General features: G+C 36.8%; 2 non-coding genes across 2 annotated transcripts; both read left to right on the forward strand.

The window, feature by feature from the left end:
* The first annotated feature begins 3,393 nt into the window (after positions 1–3,393).
* LOC112774258 (small nucleolar RNA R71) lies at positions 3,394–3,501 on the forward strand. Its single transcript, XR_003188753.1, has one exon. It is a non-coding gene; the product is annotated as a small nucleolar RNA R71 (small nucleolar RNA).
* A 5,814-nt stretch (positions 3,502–9,315) lies between these two features.
* Positions 9,316–9,423, forward strand: LOC112773975 (small nucleolar RNA R71). The gene has a single exon (XR_003188492.1). It is a non-coding gene; the product is annotated as a small nucleolar RNA R71 (small nucleolar RNA).
* The last annotated feature ends 17,090 nt before the right edge of the window (positions 9,424–26,513 follow it).

A 26,513-nucleotide genomic window follows, 5' to 3' on the forward strand; every position in this document is an offset into this window, starting at 1 on the left:
GCTTTGGTGTGCAGCGTTTGAGGTAACGTTTGCCTCAAACGTTGGCGAAAACGCCAGTTCTGGAGGCTCAAACGTATTGTCCACCCCATAATATTATACCTTGTTGGAAAGCCCTGGATGTCTACTTTCCAATGCCGTTGGGAGCACATCAATTGGAGCTCTACAGCTCGAGTTATACTCCATCGAAGGTGCAGAGGTCAAGTGGCCTCACTGCATGTTGCCACCATGTTCATTTATGCACATTGCGGGGCAGTTTTATCCCTCAATTTTAGTGTCCACCATGCAGTGCCATATATGCTTGGAAAGCTCTTGATTCCTACTTTCCAATGCTTCTTGAATCACCTCATTTGGAGCTCTGTAGCTCAAGTTATTCTTGTTGGAAGTATACCCCCTTCAAGCTGTTGTGGTGTGTGGCGCCAAGGTTAGCCTCAAAGTTAGGGGGCTAACGTTGGCGCAAACTTTTGCTCCTCCCCTTGTGAATTTCATGTGCCAACGTTAGCCACCAAGTTAGGGGGCTAACGTTGGCGCAAACTTTTGGTGCCCAGGGAGGTTCTCTTCATGCCAACGTTAGCCTCAAAGTTAGGGGGCTAACATTGGCGCAAACTTTTGGTGCCCAGGGGTGAATTTTATGTGCCAACGTTAGCCTCCAAGTTAGGGGTCTAACTTTGAGGCTAACTTTTCACCCAAAAGTTTTTGCTTCCTGGTTCAACTTATTCCATTGTCCTCTCTTTACTCCTAGCCATTCCTTCTTGCTTCACCCTTTCTCCAAGCCTTCTTCACCTATCATTAATCAACCAAACACATTAAAGCTATGCTCAAAATCATGAGATATTCGTTCTTTCATAATATGTGACAATTTTAGCATAAAACCTCATGAAATAGCATGAATTCATACATGGTTGATTAAATCAAAGGAAGCATGAAAATCTACCCACTTGGCTTGCTTATGGCTCAAGAAAGTGCATAAAACCTATTGAAAAAAAAGGAAAAAGGCATAGAAAAACATGATATGATGACATGTCATCAATAGATGTGAGTGGTAAATGGAAAACAGAAGGGATGACCATGAATGGATAGAGAGATGGTGAGGTATTTGGTGAAGGGTTTTGGGGAAGAGTGTTTATGGGATTGTGTGAAAGAGGGGTGAGAAGAAGTGAGTGGAGGTAGGTGGGGATCCTGTGGGATCCACAGATCCTGAGGTGATCCTGTGGGATCCACAGATCCTGAGGTGTTCAAGGATTTACAACCTTGCACCAAATTAGGCATGTAAAATGCCCTTGCACACAACTCTGGGCATTCAGCGCCAGGTTGGTGCCCATTTTGAGCGTTCAAAGCCCATTTGTTGCCCATTTCTGGCGTTGAATGCCAGAACCATGCTTGTTCTGGGCGTTCAGCGCCAGCTCTTCTCCAGGGTGCAATTCTGGCGTTCAGCGCCCAGATGCTGCCCATTTTGGGCGTTCAGCGCCCAGATACTGCCCATTTTGGGCGTTCAATGCCAGAACCATGCTCTGTTCTGGCGTTGAACGCCAGACAGGTGCTTCCTCCAGGGTGTGATTTTTCTTCCGCTGTTTTTGATTCTGTTTCTAAATTTTTTGTTTATTTTGTGACTCCACATGATCATGAACCTAAGAAAACATGAAAAACAAAAATTAGATAAATAAACATTGGGTTGCCTCTCAACAAGCGCTTCTTTAATGTCAATAGCTTAACAGTGGGCTCTCATGGAGCCTCACAGATGTGCAGAGCTTTGTTGAGACCTCCCAACACCAAACTTAGAGTTTGGATATGGGGGTTTGACACCAAACTTAGAGTTTGGTTGTGGCCTCCCAACACCAAACTTAGAGTTTGACTGTGGGGGCTTTGGTTGACTCTGCTTTGAGAGAAGCTTTTTCTACTTCCTCTCCATGGATGCAGAGAGAGATCCTTGAATTGTAAACACAAGGTTGTCCTTATTTAATTGAAGGATCAATTCTCCTCTGTCCACATCAATCACAGCTCTTGTTGTGGCTAGGAAAAGCCTTCCTAGGATGATGGATTCATCCTCTTCCTTTCCAGTGTCTAGGACTATGAAATCAGCAGGGATAGGCCTTTACTAACACGTCCTCTACTTATCCATAAGCCTGTTTTCTTGAATTGTCTGCCATCTCTAATGAGATTTTAGCAGCTTGCACCCCATAAATTCCCAGTTTCTCTATTACAGAGAGGGGCATGAGGTTTATCCCTGAACCAAGGTCACACTGAGCCTTTTCAAAGAGCATGGTGCCTATGGTACAAGGTATTATGAACTTTCCAGGATCCTGTTTCTTCTGAGGCAATGTCAGTTGATCCAGATCACTTAGTTCATTGGTGAACAAGGGAGGTTCATCTTCCCAAGTCTCAATACCAAATAATTTGGCATTCAGCTTCATGATTGCACCAAGGAACTTGGCAGCTTGCTCTTCAGTGACATCTTCATTCTCTTCAGAAGAAGAATACTCATCAGAGCTCATGAAGGGCATAAGGAGGTTCAATGGAATCTCTATGGTCTCTAGATGAGCCTCAGATTCCTTTGGTTCCTCAGAGGGAAACTCCTTATTGATCAGTGGACGTCCCAGGAGGTCTTCCTCACTGGGATTCACGTCCTCCTCTCCCTCTTTGGGTTCGGCCATGGTAATTAATTCAATGGCCTTGCACTCTCCTTTTGGATTCTCTTCTGTATTGCTTGGGAGGGTACTAGGAGGGATTTCAGTGATCCTTTTACTCAGCTGGCCCACTTGTGCTTCCAAATTTCTAATGGAGGACCTTGTTTCATTCATGAAACTCACAGTGGCCTTAGATAGATCAGAGACTAAATTTGCTAAGCTAGATGGATTCTGCTCAGAATTCTCTGTTTGTTGCTGAGTGGATGATGGAAAAGGTTTACTATTGTAAAACCTATTTCTTCCACCATTATTAAAGCCTTGTTGAGGCTTTTGATTCTTCCATGAGAAATTTGGGTGATTTCTCCATGATGAGTTATAGGTGTTTCCATAAGGTTCACCTAAGTAATTCACCTCTGCTATTGCAGGGTTCTCAGGATCATAAGCTTCTTCTTCAGAAGATGCCTCTTGAGTACTGTTGGATGCAGCTTGCATTCCATTCAGACTCTGAGAAATCATATTGACTTGCTGAGTCAATATTTTGTTCTGAGCCAATATGGCATTCAGAGTATCAATTTCAAGAACTCTCTTCTTCATAGGCGTCCCATTATTCACAGGATTCCTCTCAGAAGTGTACATGAACCATGTCAATGAGTTCTTGAGCTTCTGCAGGTGTTTTCTTTAGGTGAATGGATCCACCTGCAGAAGTATCCAATGACATCTTTGATAGCTCAGATAAACCATCATAGAATATATCCAGGATGGTCCATTCTGAAAGCATGTCAGAAGGACACTTTTTGGTCAACTGCTTGTATCTTTCCCAAGCTTCATAGAGGGATTCACCTTCTTTTTGTCTGAAGGTCTGAACATTCACTCTAAGCTTGCTCAGTTTTTGAGGAGGAAAGAACTTGGCTAAGAAAGCCGTGACCAGCTTATCCCAAGAATTCAGGCTATCTCTGGGTTGAGAATCCAACCACACTCTAGCTCTGTCTCGTACAGCAAAAGGGAAAAGCATGAGCCTGTAGACTTCAGGATCTACTCCATTAGTCTTAACAGTATCACATATCTGCAAGAATTCAGTTAAGAACTGAAAAGGATCTTCAGATGGAAGTCCATGAAACTTGCAGTTCTGCTGCATCAGAGAAACTAGCTGAGGTTTCAGCTCAAAGTTGTTTGCCCCAATGGCAGGAATGGAGATACTTCTTCCATGAAAATTGGAATTAGGTGTAGTAAAGTCACTAAGCATCCTCCTTGCATTATTATTATTTTTGGCTGCCATCTCCTCTTCCTGTTCGAAAATTTCTGAAAGGTTATCTCTGGATTGTTGTAATTTAGCTTATCTTAGTTTCCTTTTCAGAGTCCTTTCAGGTTCTGGATCTGCTTCAACAAGAATATTCTTGTCCTTGCTCCTACTCATATGACAAAGAAGAGGGCACAGAAAAAATAATAATAATAATAATAGGGATCCTTTACACCACAGTATAGAGGTCCCTGTGTGAGTAGAAGAAAGGAAGGGGACAAAGAATGTAATGTAAGGAAAGAAACACAAGGGTGAGGAGTGCAGAGATGTGAGGTGAGGAGATGTTAGTAGATGAATAAATAAATAGAATAAGATGAGAGAGGGAAACTTTCGAAAATAATTTTTGAAAAAGAGTTAGTGATTTTCGAAAATAGTTTTTGAAAAAGGTTAGTAATTTTCGAAAATTAAAATCCAAAATTAAAAAGAAGTTTTGAAAATGAGAGGGAGATATTTTCGAAAATTAGAGAGAGAGAGTTAGTTAGGTAGTTTTGAAAAAGGTAAGAAACAAACAAAAAGTTAGTTAGTTAGTTGAAACAAATTTTGAAAATCAATTTTGAAAAGATAAGAAGATAAGAAGTTAGAAAAGATATTTTGAAATCAAATTTTTGAAAAAGGTAAGATAAGAAGATATATATTTTTTTTTTGAAAAGATATGATTGAAATTAGTTTTGAAAAAGATTTGATTTTTAAAATCACAATTAATGACTTGATTCACAAGAAATCACAAGATATGATTCTAGAACTCAAAGTTTGAATCTTTCTTAACAAGCAAGTAACAAACTTGAAATTTTTGAATCAAAACATTAATTGATGATGTTATTTTCAAAAGTTATGTGATAGAGATAAGAAAAAGATTTTTGAAAAACATTTTTATAATTTTCGAAAATAACTAAGAAAAATGAAAAAGATTTGATTTTTGGAAAAGATTTTGAAAAAGATGAGATTTTTAAATTGAAAATTTGATTTGACTCATAAAAACAACTAGATTTTTAAAAATTTTTGAAAAAGTCAAATCTAATTTTTGAAATTTTAAGAGAGAAAAAGGGAAAGATATTTTTTTATTTTTGAATTTTTAATGATGAGAGAGAGAAACATGAAAATGATGCAATGCATGAGAATTTTAGATCAAAACATGTGATGCATGCAAGAATGCTATGAATGTCAAGATGAACACCAAGAACACTATGAAGATCATGATGAACATCAAGAACATATTTTTGAAAAATTTTTAATGCAAAGAAAACATGCAAGACACCAAACTTAGAAATCCTTAATGCTTAGGCACTAAGAATTCAAGAATGCATATGAAAAACACCATACAACACAAAACAAGAAAACATCAAGATCAAACAAGAAGACTTACCAAGAACAACTTGAAGATCATGAAGAACACTATGAATGCATGAATTTTCGAAAAATGCAAGATGAATATGCAATTGACACCAAACTTATAACATGACTCAAGACTCAAACAAGAACACAAAAATATTTTTGATTTTTATGATTTTATAAATTTTTTGTATTTTTTCGAAAATTATTATGAAAAATAAAAATAAGGATTCCAAAATTTTTAATATGAATTCCAGGAATCTTATGCTCTTTAGTCTAAAGCTCCAATCAAAGGGTCAGGCATGGCTTAATAGCCAGCCAAGCTTTAGTATGTTATTACATCCATTGAGGTGATTAGTTGAAGACCAATCCCAAAGCAGTTTGGGTATGGCTTTATAGCCAGAAAGGATTCAACATGTTACCATGAAACACTAGAATTCATTCTTAAAAATTCTGAAGAAAAAAATATTTTTGAAAACATTTTTATTTTAAATTTTTTTTTTCGAAAACAAAGGAGAAATTTTTGAAAGAATTTTTTTGAAAATAAAACAAAAAGAAAATTACCTAATCTGAGCAACAAGATGAACCGTCAGTTGTCCAAACTCGAACAATCCCCGGCAACGGCGCCAAAAACTTGGTGCACAAATTGTGATCTCTGGTAATGGCTCCAAAAACATGGTGCTTTGATCTTAATTCATAATTTGTCACAACTTCGATACAACTAACCAGCAAGTGCACTGGGTCGTCCAAGTAATAAACCTTACGTGAGTAAGGGTCGATCCCACGGAGATTGTTGGTATGAAGCAAGCTATGGTCACCTTGTAAATCTTAGTCAGGCGGATATAAAATAATTATGGAGTTTTCGAAAAAGGATAATATAATAAGGATAGAAATACTTATGTAAATCATTGGTGAGAATTTCAGATAAGCGCATAGAGATGCTTTCGTTCCTCTGAACCTCTGCTTTCCTGCTGTCTTCATCCAATCAGTCTTACTCCTTTCTATGGCTGGCTTTTTGTAAGGATGTCACCGGTGCCAATGGCTACTTTCAATCCTCTCAGGAAAATGGTCCAAATGCTCTGTCACAGCACGGCTAATCGTCTGGAGGCTTCACCCTTGTCGATGGTTGCATCCTATTCCTCTCTGTGAAAATGGTCCGATGCACTGTCACCGCATGGCTAATCATCTTTGAGGTTCTCGATCATACTGGAATAGAATTTACTATCCTTTTGCGTCTGTCACTACGCCCAGCACTTGCGAGTTTGAAGTTCGTCACAGTCATTCAATCCCAGAGTCCTACTCGGAATACCACGGACAAGGTTTAGACTTTCCAGACTCTCATGAATGCCGCCATCAATCTATCTTATACCACGAAGATTCTGATTAAGAGATCTAAGAGATACTCATTCAATCTAATGTAGAACGGAAGTGGTTGTCAGGCACGCGTTCATAGGGAATGATGATGATTGTCACGTTCATCACATTCAGGTTAAAGTGCGAATGAATATCTTAGAAGCGAAATAAGATGAATTGAATAGAAAACAGTAGTACTTTGCATTAATCTTTGAGGAACAGCAGAGCTCCACACCTTAATCTATGGAGTGTAGAAACTCTACCGTTGAAAATACATAAGTGATAATGGAGTTCATTGGTCTCGGCCCTAGATGGGGAACCGGAGTAACCAAGACCGTGAATACAATGATAAAAAGTTCTATTTATAATAAACTAGTCACTAGGGTTTACAGAAGTAAGTAATTGATGCATAAATTCACTTCCGGGGCCCACTTGGTGTGTGCTTGGGCTGAGCTTGAGTGTTGCACGTGTAGAGGTCCTTCTTGGAGTTGAACGCCAGCTTTTGTGCCAGTTTGGGCATTGAACTCCACTTTGCAACTTGTTTCTGGCGCTGGACGCCAGAATTGGGCAGAGAGCTGGCGTTGAACGCCAGTTTGCATCATCTAAACTTGGGCAAAGTGTGGACTATTATTTATTGCTGGAAAGCCCTGGATGTCTACTTTCCAATGCAATTGGAAGCGTGCCATTTTGAGTTCTGCAGCTCCAGAAAATCCACTTTGAGTGCAGGGAGGTCAGAATCCAACAGCATCAGCAGTCCTTCTTCAACCTCTGAATCTGATTTTTGCTCAAGTCCCTCAATTTCAGCCAGAAAATACCTGAAATCACAGAAAAACACACAAACTCATAGTAAAGTCCAGAAATGTGAATTTAACATAAAAACTAATGAAAACATCCCTAAAAGTAACTAGATTCTACTAAAAACATACTAAAAACAATACCAAAAAGCGTATAAATTATCCGCTCATCAAAGCCTGTTCTTTAGGGTGTGCTATTTTTTATGTTGTTTTTGATTCTGCTTTAATTCTGTAGCTGTTTTTATGACTCCACGTGATCATCAACCTAAAGAAAACATAACATGGCAATGGAAAACAAATGTCTATAAAAAAAATATAATTAAATAACATTGGGTTGCCTCCCAATAAGCGCTTCTTTAATGTCAATAGCTTGACAGTGAGCTCTTAGAGAGCTTCACAGAGACTCAGAGCTTAATGGTGGCCTCCCAACACCAAACTTAGAAGTTGAGTGTGGGGGCTCTGTTTGACTTTGTATTGAGAGAAGCTTTTCATGCTTCCTCTCCATGGTTACAGAAGAAGATCCTTGAGCCTTAAACACAAGGTAGTTCTCATTCAATTGAAGGACTAACTCTCCTCTGTCTACATCAATCACAGCCCTTGCTGTGGCTAGGAAGGGTCTTCCAAGGATAATGGATTCATCCTCATCCTTCTCAGTGTCTAGGATTATGAAGACAGCAGGGATGTACATGCCTTCAACCTTCACTAAGACATCCTCTACAAGTCTATAAGCCTGTTTCATTGATTTGTCTGCCATCTCTAGTGAGATTCTTGCAGCTTGTACCTCAAAGATCCCCAGTTTCTCCATTACAGAGAGTGTAATGAGGTTTATTCCTGACCTCAGGTCACACAGAGCCTTCTCAAAGGTCATGGTGCCTATGGTACAAGGTATTAAGAACCTTCTGGGATCCGGTTTCTTCTGAGGTAATTTCTGTTGAACCAAGGCATTTAGTTTCATGATTGCTCCTAGATACCGAGCTACTTGCTCTTCAACAATATCTTCATCCTCATCAGAGGAAGAATCTTCATCAGAGCTCATGAACTGCAGCATTAAGTTCCATGGAATCTCTATGGTCTCTATATGAGCCTCAGATTCCTTTGATTCCTCAATAGGAAACTCCTTATTGGTCAGTGGACGTCCAGCAAGGTCTTCCTCACTGGAAATCACTACCTTTTTACTCTCTCCAGGTTTGGCCACTTTGGATATAGTTGGGAGAGTACTAGGAGGAGTTTCAATAACTCTTTTACTCAACTGACCCACTTGTGTCTCCAGATTTCTGATGGAGGACCTTGTTTCAGTCATGAAACTGAGAGTGGTCTTAGATAGATCAGAGACTATGGTTGCTAAGTCAGAGAGGCTATGCTTAGAATTATCTGTCTGTTGCTGAGAAGATGATGGAAATGGCTTGCCATTACCAAACCTATTTCTCCCACGATTATTATTATTGAAGCCTTGTTGAGGCTTCTGTTGATCCTTCTATGATAAATTTGGATTATTCCTCCATGAAGGATTGTAAGTGTTTCCATAGGATTCTCCCATGTAATTCACTTCTTCCATTCCATGATTCTCAGGGTCATAAGTTTCTCCTTCAGAAGAGGCTTCTTTAGTACTGCCGGATGCAGCTTGCATTCCAGTCAGTTTCTGAGAAATCATATTAACTTGCTGAGTCAATATTTTATTCTGAGCTAATATGGCATTCAGAGTATCAATCTCAAGAACTCCTTTCTTCTGAGTTATCCCATTATTCACAGGATTTCTTTCAAAAGTGCACATGAATTGGTTATTTGCAACCATCTCAATGAGTTCCTGGGCTTCTGCAGGGGTTTTCTTTAGATGAAGAGATCCACCAGCAGAGTGGTCCAATGACATCTTAGACAATTCAGACAGACCATCATAGAATATACATAAGATGCTCCATTTTGAAAGCATGTTAGAAGGACACCTTCTGATCAATTTCTTGTATCTTTTCCAAGCTTCATAGAGGGATTCACCTTCCTTCTGTCTGAAGGTTTGGACTTCTACTCTAAGCTTGATCATCTTTTGAGGTAGAAAGAATTTAGCCAAGAAAGCATTGACCAACTTTTTCCAAGAGTTCAGGCTTTCTTTAGGTTGTTAGTCCAATCATATCCTAGCTCTGCCTCTTACAGCAAAGTGGAAAAGTATAAGTCTGCAGACCTCGGGATTAACCTCATTGGTCTTAACAGTGTCACTGATTTGCAAGAATTCAGCTAAGAATTGATGAGGATCTTCCAATGGAAGTCCATGAAACTTGCAATTCTGCTGCATTAGAGAAACTAATTGAGGCTTAAGCTCAAAGTTGTTTGCTCCAATTGCAGGAATTGAGATGCTTTTTCCATAGAAGTCGGAAATTGGTGCAGTAAAGTCACCAAGCATCTTCCTTGCATTTCCACCATTGTTTTTGGGTTCGGCTGCCATGTCTGCTTCTTTTTCAAAATTTTTTGTAAGGTCCTCTCCAGAGTGTTGTGCTTTAGTTTCTCTTAGCTTCCTCTTCAGAGTCCTTTCCGGTTTAGGATCAGCTTTAACAAGAATGTCCTTATCCTTGTTCCTGCTCATATGAAAAGGAAGAGAACAGAAAAGAAGAGGAATCCTCTATGTCACAGTATAGAGATTCCTTTTTGTGTCAAAGGAAAAGAAGAATAGAATGAAGAAGGAAGAAGAAGAAATTCGAACACAGAGAGAGAAAGAGGGTTCGAATTATTAGATGAGTAGAAGAGAAGTGTTAGTGAATAAATAAAATAAATAGAAAGAGATGAGAGAGAGAGAGAGTATTTGAATATTAATTAAAAGAAAAGAAAAATATTTTTGTTTTTATTTTACTCATAAGTTAGAATTCAAAATTTAAGAAAAGAAATAAAAGCAAATTGAAAACTAAATAAATTAATTAATTAAAAAGATTTTTGAAAAATTTGTTAGCTAGTTTTCGAAATTAATGAGAGAGAAAAGTAGTTAGGTGGTTTTGAAAAAGATAAGAAATAGTAAACTTTTTAAAATTAAAACAAACAAGTCAAGTGGTTAATTGAAAAAGATTTGAAAATAAATTTTGAAAAAGATAAGAAGTTAGAAAAAGATTTTGAAATTAAAATTTTAAAAAGATATGATTGAAATTTTTTTAAAAAAGAATTGAAAAAGAAATTAAAAAGATTTGATTTTAAAAATTAAAGTTGATGACTTGATTAACAAGAAACTAAAAGATACGATTCTAGAATTTAGAAATTGAACCTTTCTTAATAAGAAAGTAACAAACTTGAAATTTTTGAATCAAAACATTAATTGTTAGCAAGGATTTTCGAAAATATGAAATAAAATTTAAGAAAAAGATTTTGAAAAATTTATTTAAGAAATTCGAAAATATTAAGAAAAAAATGAAAAAGATTTGATTTTTGAAAAAGATTTGAAAAGATAAAATTTTCAATTTGAAATTTTGACTTGACTAACAAGAAACAAGTAAATTTTAAAAATTATTGACCAAGTCAACTCAAAATTTCGAAAATTATGAGAAGAATAAGGAAAATATATTTTTTTGACTTTTGAATTTTTAATGAGGAGAGAGAAAAATAACAAAATGAAACAAAACATAAAAATTTAAGATCAAAACAAATAATGCATGCAAGAACACTTTGAATTTCTAGATGAACACCAAGAACACTTTGAAGATCATGATGAACATCAAGAACATATGTTTGAAAATTTTTTTGGAAAAGAAAGACATGCAAGACACCAAACATAGAAATTTTAAAACTTTAGACACTAATAATTTGAAAATGCATATGAAAAACAAGAAAAGACACAAAACAAGAAAAATTAAAGATCAAACAAAGAAAATCATCAAGAACAACTTGGAGATCAAAGAAGAACACAATGCATGAATTTTCGAAAATCTAAGAAAAATTAAAAACATATAGTTGACACCAAACTTAAAATTTGACACTAGACTCAAACAAGTAACACAAAAATTTTTTTTTTTGGTTTTATGATTTTATTAAATTTTTTTTGTATTTTTTTCGAAAATAAAAATAAAAAGCTTAAACATAAAATAAAATTACCCAATCTAAGCAACAAGATGAAACTTCAGTTGTTCAAACTCGAACAATCTCTGGCAACGACGCCAAAAACTTGGTGCACGGAATTGTGATCACATTTTTCACAACTCCGATACAACTAACCAGCAAGTGCACTGGGTTGTCCAAGTAATAAATCCTTACGCGAGTAAGGGTCGATCCCACAGAGATTGGCGGCTTGAAGCAAGCTATGGTCATCCTGTAAATCTTAGTCAGGCGGATTCAATTGGTTATGAGTTTTGATAATTGAACGATAAATAAAACGTAAATTAAAATAAAGATACTTATGTAATTCATTGGTGGGAATTTCAGATAAGCGTTTGGAGATGCTTTGTTGCTTCTGAACCTCTGCTTTCCTATTGTCTTCATCCAATCATGCGTGCTCCCTTCCATGGCAAGCTGTATGTTGGTGGATCACCGCTGTCAATGGCTACCATCCATCCCCTTTGATGAAACCAGGTACGGTTTCTGCATGGCTAATCAACTGTCGGATTTCTTGTCTCGGATGAAAAATACCAGGCACAGCTAATCATCTGTCGGTTCCCACTTGTGTCGGAATAGGATCTCTCTATCCTTTTGCACACTGTTACTGCGCCCAACATTCGTGAGTTTGAAGCTCGTCACAGTCATCCTGTCCGAGATCCTACTCGGAATACCACAGACAAGGTTTAGACTTTTCGGATCTCAGGAATGCTGCCAATTGGTTCTAGCCTATACCACGAAGGTTCTAATCTCACAGACTCGGTCCGTGGATTAGAGACCCAAGAGATTATACTCCAGCTGTCGTCCAATGACTACGTTGAACATCATGTAGACCGCTTGTGGTTGTCAGGCACGCGGATCTTGGCTAAGCGAGTAACGAAGATAGTGGGTGATTGTCACAGGTCACCCCTTCATTCTGACTTAACTGAATTAAGTACAAGAGTATATCTTGGAGAAGAAGTAAGCGTGAATTGAAAGAGAAACAATAGTACTTGCATTAATTCATGAAGAACAGCAGAGCTCCGTACCTTAATCTATGAGGTGTAGAAACTTCACCGTAGAAAATACATAAGAGAAAAAGGTCTAGGCATGGCCGTGTGGCCAGCCTCCCAAATGTAACATAAAATTCCCAAAATAAGGAATTAGATGTGAATACAATAGTAAAAAGTGCTATTTATACTAAACTAGTTACTAAGGATTACAAAAAATAAGTAACTAAATGCAGATAGTGCAGAAATCCACTTTCGGGGCCCACTTGGTGTGTGCTTGGGCTGAGCATTGAGCTTTACACGTGCATAGGCCTTTTCTAGAGTTAAACGCCAGCTTGGATGCCAGTTTGGGCGTTTAACTCCAGTTCTGGTGCCAGTTCTGGCGTTTTACGCCAGAAAAGGGTCTTTGGCTGGCATTTAGACGCTAGTTTGGGCCATCAAATCTCGGGAAAAGTATGGACTATTATACATTGCTGGAATGCCCAAGATGTCTACTTTCCAACAAAATTGAGAGTGCGCCAATTCGGCTTCTGTAGTTCTAGAAACTCCACTTCGAGTGCGGAAGGGTCAGAATCCAACAACATCTGCAGTCCTTTCTCAACCTCTTAATAAGACTTTTGCTCATATCCCTCAATTTCAGCCAGAAAATACCTGAAATTATATAGAAACACACAAACTCATAGTAAAGTCCAGAAATGTGATTTTTGCATAAAAACTAATAAAGATATAATAAAAAGTAACTAAAACATGCTAAAAACTACCTAAAAACAATGCCAAAAATGGTATAAATTATCTGCTCATCAGCTGCCATCTAGGAAGCCTTTTGAGTTTTCAATGCTTTAATCTGAATGATATATTAACTCTGCTTGTGACGATATGTTTTTCAACCTTTGTTTGGAGGGGGATGCTCTTCAACCTTTATATAGGCGCTTTGGGTTTCCTGGGTTTAACACCCTTTGAGGTGGGGTTTGCCTTGGTTTCCCTTGCGGTGGCTACCTCAGCTGTATCGTCTTTGTGATTTGTCGTCCAAGCTCTTTAGTCAAATTCCAAACAACTTTTTAGATAGTGTTCATGTGTGAAACTTTTTTAGTATGTTTGGATGACTTTTTATGCTTTTACCTTTTGAGTAATATCTCCTTTCACGAGTCTTGTACCCTTTTTGGCTAGGCGCTTCGACCCTTAGGCTCTTTGACCTTTTGGACTCTTACCTATTCTCTTTTTTGTATTTATCTCTTTAGGTCATCCCTTTTTGGTGTCGACCTGTATGCCTTTACTATCCTGGCTTTCAGTCGTATTCCAATCAACTTTTTAGGTAGTGTTCCTATGGGAACCTTTTCTTTATAGTTGGTTTGGACGACTTTTTAGCCTTCTTCTGACTTGTGCTTTTGCTTTTTAAGTAATGTCTTTTTTCGAGACTTTGTACCTTTCAGCTAAGCACTTGGCTTTTTAACCTTTCTTTGGCCTTTTTTGTCCCTTTTTAGTGATCCTTTCATTGGTCCGACTTCTCTGTCGGGCCTTCTTAATTTATTTTTAGTAATCCCATTTTTAGTTAGACCTCGTCAGGTCACTTTTTATGGGTTACTTTTTATAACTTCTTGCATTAACTTACTTCTATCGCTTCACCTTGCCGACCTCTTTGTAATCAAGCGATGAATTTTTGCATTTTATGAGCTTAGATTAATGCGTCTTGGTAGGAAACTTTTTAGGGAATTGATAGCTTTCATAAAAACATAAATAAAGGTGTGTACATATGAGTGTTTACCCTTCTAGGTCGGGTAGTTTTTTAGATATCGGCATGGCGCCTCGTTAAAAAACTTTTTTAGGAAAAAGAGTGCGCCTTGACCTAAGATCTTTACTATTTTCTAGCTATAGTACCTTCTTAGGCTACAGGCATGCCATGACCTTGGTAGCTCTTGCCCTTCAAGGTCGGACACCTTATAGTAGCCTTTTCCTAGTACTTCTGTAACTTGGTATGACCCTTTCCAGTTAGTTACTAGCTTCCCTTCTCCAGACCGACCTGCTCCGATGTCATTTTGGATTAAGATGAGATCGTTGGTGGTGAAGTTTCGTTGGATTACCTTTCGATTATACCTTAGAGCCATTCAACGCTTTAGGGCTTCCTCTTTGATCCAAACTCTTTCTCAAACTTCTGAAAGTAGGTCGAGCTCTTCCTTTTGAGCTTGCGAGTTGGTATCTTCGTTGTAGAGGATCACTCTAGGGGTCCTTCATCTACATCCACGGGAATCATTGCCTCCATTCCGTAGGCAAGTCGGAATGGTGATTTTCCGGTGGTGGAGTGTGGTGTTGTCTGGTATGCCCATAGGACTTGCAGGAGCTCTTTGGCCCAAGCTCCCTTGGCCTCCTTTAGTCTCCGTTTTAACCCAGCCAATATGACTTTGTTGGCGGCTTCCGCCTGTCCATTGGCTTGTGGGTGTTCTACAGAGGTGAACTAGTGCTTAATTTTCAAATCAGCCACCAGGTTTCTAAAGCCTGTATCGGTGAATTGAGTTCCATTGTCTGTGGTAATAGTGTATGGGACCCCAAATCATGTGACAATCTTTCTGTACAAGAACTTTCGACTTCTTTGAGCGGTGGCATTGGCTAAAGGTTCAGCCTCGATCCACTTTGTGAAATAGTCTATTCATACAATGAGGAACTTGACTTGCCCTGATCCCTGAGGGAAAGGTCCGAGGAGGTCGAGCCTCCACTTTGCGAATGGCCAGGGTGAAGTAACACAAATGTGGTGCGATGTGAAAGTTGGTGTACTTCTGACATGGGGGGCATGTTTTAACGAACTCTGTTGCTTCCTTTTGCAAGGTTGGCCAGTAAAAACCAGCTCGGAGTACCTTTTTGGAAAGAGGTTGTGCCCCGAGGTGGTTGCCGCACATGCCACTGTGGACTTCCTCAAGAACTTCCCTCATAGCGAAGATCGGGATGCATTTTAGGAGGGGTGAAGAGATTCCTCTCCTATATAGGACGTCATGCACTATGGTGTAGTATTGTGCTTCTCGTACTAGCCTTTTTGCCTCCTTTTTATCCGCGGGGAGTGTTTCAGATTTGAGGTAACTAATTATAGGAGTCATCCACCCTTGGTCCTGGTCTGATATGCTTAAGACTTTCTTTTCTTCCAAGGTTGACGGATTTTATAGTGTTTCCTGGATGAGGCTTCTATTAGTGCCCCCTGGTTTGGTACTGGCTAGTTTTGAAAGGGCATCAGCTCGGGCATTTTGTTTCCGAGGTATATGTCGGACCTCATATCCCCTAAATTGTTCGAGCTGTTCTCTGGTTTTGTTTAGGTATTTCTTCATGGTGGGATCCTTAGCTTGGTAGCTCCCTTCTATTTGCGAGGTGACTACTTCTGAATCGCTGAAAATGGTAAGCTTTTGAGCTCCTACCTCCATAGCCAGCTTCAAACCAGCTAGTAGGGCCTCGTATTCTGCTTGGTTATTTGAGGCAGGGAATTTGAACTTTAATGAGAGCACGATTTGGGTTTCCTGATCGCACTCTAAAATGGCACTTGTGCCACTCCCGGTTTTGTTCGAGGAACCATCTACGTAAAGGCTCCACTATGTGGGGGCGCCCGGGGTGTCAGTGTACTTTACGATGAAGTCGGCCAGGTACTGAGACTTGATAGCCGTCCGAGCTTCATATTTGAGTTCAAATTCGGATAACTCGACCACCCACTGTAGGATTCTTCCAGCTAAGTCTGTTTTCTGCAAGATACCTTTTATGGGCTGGTTGGTCCGTACTTTGATGGTGTGAGCTTGGAAATATGGTCGGAGTCATCGAGAAGTGAGTATAAGGGCGTAGGCGAACTTTTCTATCTTTTGATAGTTTAGTTCAGCCCCTTGTAGAGCTTTACGGATGAAGTAGATGGGTTGTTGCCCATTTTCGTCTTTTTTGACTAGTGCTGAAGCTATTGCCAGACATCCTACGGTAAGGTATAGGATTAGCTCTTCACCTTCTGGGTTAGGATGGGTGGTTGCCCCAGGAATGTCTTGAAGTCTTGGAAGGATTTTTCACATTCTGGGGTCCATTCAAACCTCTTTCCTTTCCTTAGTGTTGCGTAGAAAGGAAGAGACATTAATGCCGATCCAGCTAGGAATCTAGACAGAGTTGCCATTTGTCCATTGAGCTGCTGGACCTCCTTAACACAGGTCGGGCTTTTCATGCTAAGTATGGCCTGGCACTTATCCGGATTTGCTTCAATCCCCCTTTGAGTGAGCATGAAGCCTAAGAACTTGCCAGCTTCTACTACGAAGGTGCACTTTGTGGGGTTAAGTCTCATCTCATGCTTTCTTATGGTGTTGAACACTTCAGTTAGGTCGGATAACAACGTTTCCTCTCTTTGTGTCTTTACCAGCATGTTGTCTACATAAACCTCCATCAGCTTTCCAATGTGATTGGCAAACACTTTGTTCATCAATCTTTGATATGTAGCCCCTGCATTCTTGAGGCCGAAGGGCATGACTACGTAGCAGTAGTTTGCTCTTGGGGTTAGTAATGAGGTTTTCTCTGCGGGTTGATACATCGAGATTCGGTTGTATTCTGAATAAGCATCCATGAAGGAGAGGTACTTGTATCCCAATGAAGCATCGACTAATGTGTCTATATTCAGGAGTGGATAAGGATATTTTAGGCAGGCTTTGTTGAGGTCAGTGTAGTTAGTGCACATCCGCCGCTTTCCAGTTGACTTTTTGACCAATACTACATTGGCTAGCCATAATGGATATTTTACCTCTCTTATGAACCCTGCCTCCAACAAGGCCTGTACCTGCTCCTCTACGGCTTGCAACCTCTCTGGACCAAGCTTTCTACATTTCTGTTGTGCTGGCCGAGACCCAGGATATATGGCTATCTTATGACACATTAGTCCATGATCGATACCGGGCATGTCAGCGGCCTTCCATACAAAGAGATTTGATATGTTTGTTAGTTAGTTACAATGAACTCCATGATGACCTATTTATAAGCTCCATAAGTTGATTCTAGATAATTTCAAATCTTAGATATTTCTAGATACTAATCTTAAATCTTTCTCCTACTTGATTTATTTACTTAACTTTTAGACTTCTCCATTATAATATCTAGATATTTATTCACTACAAAAAAATTTGGTAATTACGGTAATTTTTTAGGGTTATTACGGTGGTTTGAACCATCATTATTACCTTGAATGGTGCTCAAGAAAAAACGTCATAGTTTGAAGCGTCATTTCGTTAATACGGCAGTTTTCGAAAAACTGCCACAATTACCTGGTTAAAACAGCAGTTTTTGAGTTGGGTTAAAATGGCAATTCAAACCGCCGTTATTTCTAGATAAAATAGCATTTTGTGTTGGTTAAAATGGTGTTTTCTGGTTGGTTAAAATGGCGGTTTTAAACCGCCATTAATTACAAATAAAATGGCTTTTTTTATTGGTTAAAATGGTATTTCATGTTGTTTAAAACGGCAGTATTTATTTTTTAAAAATGGTAGTTTAAAACCGCTGTTTTTACTGAGTTAATATGGCATTTTAATTGTTTAAAATGGCAGTTACAAGCTGTCATTTTTACTGGATAAAAGTGACATTTTTTATAGTTTAAAAAGACATTTTTAACCGTCATTTTTACTACGTTAAACAAATAAATTTTTATTTAAAATTTTACAATAACAAAAAATTATAAGCTATAAACAAAATATTACATAACTCATAAATAAAGTATTAAACATAATATATAATATTTTAATATTAAAAATCAAAAGTAATAACTCCTATACAAATAAAGTATCAAATAAAGTATCAAACATAACATAATATGATTCAATTTACATGGCAATTTTAACAAAAATAATGAACAAGGAAAGAAGGAAAAAGGAGTACAAAACACCCTGGTTTTTAGATAGACGTGGAAATAGATTCTTTTCCTCCATGCGCTTGAATAGTGGAAATAGATTATTTTCCTCCATGCGTTTGAATAATAGCTTCCAGGAGTTTAATATCATTATCATGCTTTACAATTTCTTCTTGCTTTGCACGTAACTCTACCATGTGCAGCTCAAACACCTCTACAATGAAAATCAAATATTACCTTTGCTCATAAGAGACAAACAAAGTTTCATTCAATTTCTGACTGCGAATCCCAAAATCTACCCCTTCTCTCCATCCAAAATAGGATTTGAAACTAAGAACCCCAGGTTGAAGTCTCCAGGAACAATGGCATCAACATAATTTCGAAAATTCAAGGCATGGCTACTACATCAGTGTGTAACTAAATGTGGACTTAATTACTCTCTAATGGAAATTAACAACTTAATTAATTTCTTCAATCAAAACAACATGCATAGCTCATTCATATTGAAGGACAACAGAAAAAAAAATGAGTTACTCTAGATTAAAATAGGCATTTGCAAATTATGATTATTGTTCGAGTTCTAAGGATTCATGGTGAACATACTTGTGGTGTTCTCAAACTCTTTGGTAACCTCTTGCGCATGCAATTCAGAAGCACTCTGTGCCGCTTCAGCTTGTCGCTTCTCAGAGCGAGCACGGGCAGCTGCAGTGATGGGGGCATCAAGCTCTCGTTCCATTATTGTCGACGAAAATGGCCTTCTCCAGATGAAGCTTCAATAGAGAAGGACTAAAAAGTTAATTTACCTTCTTTAGCCCATCGTTGTAGTGTTTCATTGCAGTTAATGTGTATAGAAAACATAGTCTCCATAAAGTACCGTCTCACTTTCCTGCGATATCTGGAAGAATGCCCAGAAAACAAATGGAAGTATTATTAAGAAATTGATATATGGTTACAAATCATAATTGGGAGAAAAAGACTCAATAGTATCCATTCTTCCACAGGTTCAATGCCTCCCTTAGCGCCTCTAACAAACATGTTCCTTTCCCTTTGATGTCACATAGAATTTGATTAGTAAAAACAAGGAAATTTAAGCAACAACAACAACAACAACAACAACAACAATAATAATCTAATAATGTAATGCCATAAACTATAATAAAAAAAAAGTTAAATGAAAAAAATGATGCTGACTTACTTTTTTTCATCTTTACCACCTTCAGGTAAAGAGGGCTCTTCGTCTTTACAACCTTTAGGTAAAGGGGGATCACAAGGCTTTTGTCTTTGATTTCAAACAGAATTGATTTTTGAGAAAAAGAATATTAAAAAAAAGTCAAGATTATACAAATCCAGGAGAAAAGGAAAAGAAGATGTAGAATTTAATTATGTGGCACACCTTGAAAGATTCATTGTCTGTTTTGAAACTTATTCCTAGAACATACTTTAGCCACACGAAAAATCTTCTATATACAAAAAAAATGATAAATAAAATAAAATAAAATTAAAAATTATAAAAGAAGTAGTGGAAAATGGAAGGTACCCGAAGTTCCATTCAACACAAACATAAGGACCAATGTGAAGATGAGAGTAGAGACCAGCTTTTTGTATTATCTTCATGAATCTCACCAGAACATATCTCCGTTCAAAAGTGAACTGGGTTAAGTAGCATGATGAAAATACAATAAACAAAGATCAAATGAGAGAGAGAAACACAGAAGAAAAAATAAAACATGATAATAATTCAGAAGAAGAGAGTGGTATGGTACATTATTATGGGAAGACTCATGAATATTCCAGAACACACAGGTTCTAATCACATCTATTCCTCCATTTTTTGCCTTTTGAATTAGATCTTCCCTTAGATCTGCACATGTGCATCACTACCGCATCATGTTTCTTCACTTGTCCTTCAAATCAACCATTTTCTTTTCTTCTTAGTTGCATTTCATTGGGCATGTTTTTTATTGAATCATTCCACTACAAAGTTAAAGAAATAATTAAGATGCCAATGCAAAGATATCTATATAAGTACAAACTGAATGCCTAAACCAAGAAACCTAAAGAAATTATAAACAAAATGAATGCAATATGACAAGAAATTGTAAGGCAAAATTAATTAAAAAATTAGAAGAGGTAGCATGTAATCATACACAAAAACCAGAAGACTAATGCACTGAATATTTGGGAGTCATAGAATTTACCTTTCAAATCCTGCACTTGAAAAAGTTAGGACATATAAACAATTTTCTTTGCTTTAGCATCTTAAGAGTATGCACACCTCAAAAAATAAGATTATGAAAAATATATATATATATATATATATATATATATATATATATATATATATATATATATATATATATATATATATATATGCTTTATTTGAGTTTTTGCTAGATAACAATTAAAAACAAAATTGGATGCAAAATTTTGTTCCTACTAGTTCTTAAAAATAAGATAGGAATAACTATGCTTCATTAATTGATTTTTTTTTTACCTGTTTTTGCTTTTGTGAGGATCACTTGTCCCCCAAACCTCATGTAATTCTTCTAAGCTTTATTATATTCTTTTTATCAAAGTTAAACAGTAAAACTTTGTCAAAAACTTTTAAAGAACAGAGAGCAAGCTAGAAAGTAGCATTAGACACAGGGTTTGAATAATCTTTTTTGTTTCACCTATAAAAGAATAAATTTATTTAGGAAGTAAACAAATAGAAGTACGAAATATTGAACGAAAGAAAACAATTATAGAGTTTACAACTATGTAATTCTATAAAAATATTAAAATATTATACAAATTGCAGGGATAAAACACATAGCTAACCTTAAAACTTCTTATGTCTTTAGTCTCCCTAGGTTCTGGACTCACAGTTGCATGCCTCAACTTTCCTTTTTCTATAAAGTAAATTTTTTCGTAGGGAATAAATTTTTAAGAAAGAACTCATCAAACTGACAAAATACACATCAACTTGTGTTTTTCAAAAGTTGAGCATGTCAACTACTTTACATCAAAATTGTAAGAAAATTTTAAATTTAAATACCTGCTGCACTAATTCTCCCACTTAATGCAAGGAATGGGCAAGAACTGACTTTTTAACATTTGAAATTCCAATTAACATCACTGTTGCAGTATAATTAGCATGACTAGTTTTTCTCAATTCTCTCACTTGCCGCTGTATAAGGCCCAAAAGCTTTACAAAGGAAAAAGTCCAATTAGTAATTCATGAACAACTAGGAAATCAGTATCAATAAAATAAGAAGATCAATATAGATGTATCAAAATTATGCTCTATTTAGCACATTTTATGGTTGTCATATTTCTATTGTAGAATATGCACAAGATCTTTTTCCCTTTTCTTTTGTATATTTTATGTTTTCATGAAAGAATTATTTTGTAAGTGCATGAGAAACAAAAGATAACAAAGCAGGACATTGTATACTGCCTGCCAACAAGATGAGGTTGGGAGCAACCTTTAATGAATATATAGACAATGAAAGAGAAGATTTCAGCCAATTCAAGACAATTTTACCTTATGTGACTTTCTCTGATATCACCATTTAAATTGGTGAGTAAATTATATATAACGGTTGATATATCCACTAACAAGAAAGTGGAACGAATTCATATTCCCTACAAAATCAGTAGCAAACTGTCAGATGTTTCCATAGAGAATGCTGAGTGCTTAAGAATCCTAAATTGCCTTTTTTCATCTATGCTTGAGGCTCAGAAAATAGTGCTGATTGGTCATATTTTGATCTTGAACTGGAGGTATTGACAGCCATTTACGGGTTACCAAGGAAATAGGCTAAGGAATTGAACATTGCGCAGTAGGAGCGGTGGGCTTTGTAAATGATAGTTATATAAACAGGATTTGATTGTGTGGAAAGTGCTTTATTCCAAATGCATTTATTCAAATATGGAATGTTCTTTACTAAGCTGCGTTTGAGACAAGGGATAGGGTGCAACTCGACACTAAGACAGACACACAAGTATTCTTCCTTCTAATATGTGCATTGAGAAAGTGTATTTCAGTCCCTCCATGTGATTTGCTGTTTCTGTCTCTCTGACTCAGTGCTACCAAACATCTTTGCATACCAAAAATGGCATTTCTACAAGAATGTTAATAGAATTTCAAATAATTTGGTTGAGACTTTAATCACTCCACGCTTTCAAAATTAAAAAGTATAATAACTCTAGTAAATTCCTTAAAAAATTTTTCTACAAACAGAAAATATAAAGAAGAATATCTACAGTTCACAGTGCATGTAATACCAGGAGAAAATAAGTATTCACATGATTTTACTCAATCCTATAATTACGAAGAAATTCAGTAAGAACTTACTCAATTTCTTCTAATAATCCCCAATTTCTGACCTAAAAATAAATTGAACAAGGAAAAAAATTTAAAACCTGGCATTAAATAAAATAAGTAGCAACAGTTAGGATAGAACAATCAAAACCTGGAATTAAACAAAATAAGGTCAATGAGGAGAAGAGAAGCTCGAAGAACAGAAACTAATAGAATACCTCGCAGATCGCATCAATAGAAGCAAATATGCCATCGGAGGAGAAGCATTGATGGAGGTGACATCAATGGAGGGGGAGAATCATTGATGGAGGAGAAGCTTGTAGAGCAGCAGCGATATCGTTTTCAAGTTCTGCCACACCAACACAACTCTTACATGCACAGACGCTCTATACTTCTCTCACTCTCATTTGGAATTAGACATGGATCAGAGAAGTTAAATTTTTTAAAACTGGTTTAAAACATAATGGCGGTTAAAATCGCCAGAATCATAAAAAAATTGCCGCTAACTAAAGTTGAATTGTGGCAGCCACATAAACCACCGTAATTCATAGATATTATGGCATTTTTATGAAACTGCCTTAATTTTAATATCATTTTATAACCTTTTTTGTAGTGTGATAAACCACTATTTTATGATATATTTTGGATTAAATTAAGTAGATTTTATCAACTATTCTCACATTTATCCATATAAATTGCATGTTTTTTAGTTTCCTTCCTAATTTTGTGCTATGATTGAAAACATACTCCCTAGGCCTTAAATTTGCTAATTTTTAATCCTCTTTTATTACCATTTGATGCCGTAATATGTGCGTTAAGTGATTTCAGGGTTTATAAGGCAGGAATGACTTGGAGGATGGAAAGAAAGCATGCAAAAGTGAAAGGAACACAAGAATTTGGAGATTTGAGAAGCTGATCTCGACGCGTACGCATGGATGACGCATACGCGTGACCAAGCCATAGTCCAAATGAGACGTACGCATGACTGACGCATACGCATGGCCAGTGCAGAGTTGTACGCGTGACAAGCGGCACGTACCTCAGTAAAGAAAAAATGATGGGGGCGATTTCTGGGCTGCTTTTGACCCAGTTTCAGGCCCGAAAATGAAGACAAGAGGTTGTAGAGTGGAGTTAGAAAGGGGATTCATTCATCATTCATTCATTCTCATTCTATTTAGTTAGGTTTTAGATGTAGGTTTTTAGAGAGAGAGGCTCTCTCCTCTCTCTAGGTTCTAGGGTTTCTTTTAGTTTTATTACTTTTCAAATTCATATTTCCATCTTGCTTCAATTTAGTTTCTCCTCGACCTTTTATTGTTCTAGTATCTTAGTTTATCTTCTCTTATTGATTTCTTTATTTTCCCAATTTAATTTATGAACTCTTCTTGTTAGATTTAATTCTATTTTAATGTAATTTGAAGTATTTCATGTTTATGGCTTCTTTCTTTAATGGTTGGTTATTGATTCCTTACATTTGTTAGTTTTAAATTTTACTATCTCTTATTAATTTTCTATGCTTTTATTTTGTGCCTTCCAAGTATTTGATAAAATGCTTGGTTAGATTTTAGAGTAAGTTTGTGTGTTCTTGACTTGGATTGAGTGATTAGAGACTCTTGAGTTATCAAGACTCCTTTGTTGATTGGTGAATGAAAGTTTCTAGTTAGCTTGAGCTTCACTAATTCTAGTCTTTGATTAGGATTTGTGAACTTAAGTTGATCTTGCTGACAGAGGAAAAATGTTGGTAAAGATTTTCACAAAAAATATCGCGATACAAGTATAGTTCTAAACCAACAAATTATCCTCGGTCAATGTTTAAATTATTTGTCACAAATACAAACCCAATAAAAATTAACAGAAGTATTCAAACCACGGGTCATCTCTCAAGGAATTGCAGGGAACTGTATTTTATTATTGGTTATGTGAAAGTATATTTTTGGGGTTTTTGAAATAAGGAACAAGAAAATATAGATTGCGAAGAAAATAAACTAATAACTAAGAAAGCTCTTAGCAAGGATTGAGAATTAGAAGTCCTATCCTTATTATCATCATTAATTATGATGGTAAATGTGAATTGCCTTCACTTTGTTAACCTCTATCCAATGGAGGAAGGTCAAGTGCATACAATCAACTTGAGTTCACGAGTCCTAGTCAACTCATAGTGAGAGACTAGCTTTGGTGAAATTCAAGCTAACCGGCAATCTTCAATCGCCAATCAACAAAAGACTTTTGATAACTCAAGAGTCTCTAATTAATCAATCCAAGTCAAGAACATAAAAATCTAATTTAAAATCCAATCAAGCATTTTATCAAACATTTGGAAGGCATAAAATAAAAAACATAGAAAACTAACAAGAGAATGTAAAATCTAAGACTAACAATTGCAAGGAATCAATAACAACAAATGAAGAAAGAAGCAATAAACATGAAATACCTCAAATTGCATTAAAAAGGAAATTGAATCTAACATGCAGATTTCATAAACTAAATTAGAAAAATAAAAAAATCAACCAGCGAAGATAAACTAAGATGCTAGAATAATAGAATGTAGAATAGAAACTGAATTAAAACGAGATGGGAATCTGAATTGGAGATGAAATAAAACTAAAAATCCTACAACCTAGAGAGAGGAGATAGCAACTCTCTCTAGAAACCTAAATTTAAAACCTAAAGTGTGTGGATGAATGAGAAGTGAATGATTGATTCCTCCTTCCTGCTCCATTCTGTAGCCTCTAATCTGTATTTTCGGGCCTGAAACTGGGTCAAAAGTAGCCCAAAAATCGCCCCTAGCATTTTCTGTTTAATGCAGCACGTGACGCTCTGTCATGCGTACGCGTCAGCCACACATACACGTCGTTGAACCTTGCTCCTGGCCACGCGTAGGCATCAGTCACACGTGCGCGTCATCTCTCAAATGCACCAGTCACGCGTACGCGTTGTCCATGCGTGCGCGTCACTACCAGATTCTGAAATCCTTAATTTCTTGTGTTCCTTCCACTTTAGCATGCTTCTTTTCCATCCTGCCCTATAAACCCTGAACACACTTAACAAACATATCACGGTATTGAATGGTAATAAGAGAGGATTAAATTTAGCGGATTTAAGGCCAAAGAAGAATGCTTTCAATCATAGCATAAAATTAGGAAGGAAAATATAAAACATGCGAATTATATGCGTAAATGTGAGAATAATGGATAAAATTCACTCAATTCAATACAAAATAAACCATAAAATAGTGGTTTATCAATCTCCCCACACTTAAACATTATCATGTCCTCATGCTAGGCTCAAGAGAAGCTATAAAGGAGGTGAAGAGGAATGGTAGAATTTATGAAATGCAACCTATTTATATGAATACAACCAAATACAAAATGCTTTTACCTACTTGGTTAAAAGTAAATAAATCTTTCAAGAACAAATATGAACTGGATCTCACTAATTCAAATCATAAAATGAAGTACAAATAGACTTGCTAGAAGAAAGCTTGTGAAAGCCAGGAACAAAGAATCGAGCATCGAACCCTCACCGGAAGTGTAAACACTCTAATCACTCAAGTGTTTAAGGGTTGTAATGCTCGAATACACATATCAAGAGGTCTTTTAAGGGTTGTAATGGGGTTAGGGTCATGGTAGGATTGTATTTGGTCAAGTGGACAAAAATCTGAATCCTTGATTAACCTAAACTTCCCACCTAACTTAAGACGATCCATGTAATCAGAATATAAAATCTAACTACCCATTAACTATGTTTACCACATATCCATGCATCCTAATTTTCAGTACAGTACATATGCATTGCTATCACTATTTACTTTGGGGTATTTTGTCCCCTTTTATTATTTATTTGCTCTTTTTCTTTTTTTTTTCTCTGTTTTTTTTTCTTTATTTTTTTCTTTTGATTTTCTCAATACATATGTTTAAGGTATTGAATGCATGAAC

The sequence above is a fragment of the Arachis hypogaea genome, chromosome 18 (assembly GCF_003086295.3).
Source record: "Arachis hypogaea cultivar Tifrunner chromosome 18, arahy.Tifrunner.gnm2.J5K5, whole genome shotgun sequence".
NCBI classification, from domain to species: domain Eukaryota; kingdom Viridiplantae; phylum Streptophyta; class Magnoliopsida; order Fabales; family Fabaceae; genus Arachis; species Arachis hypogaea.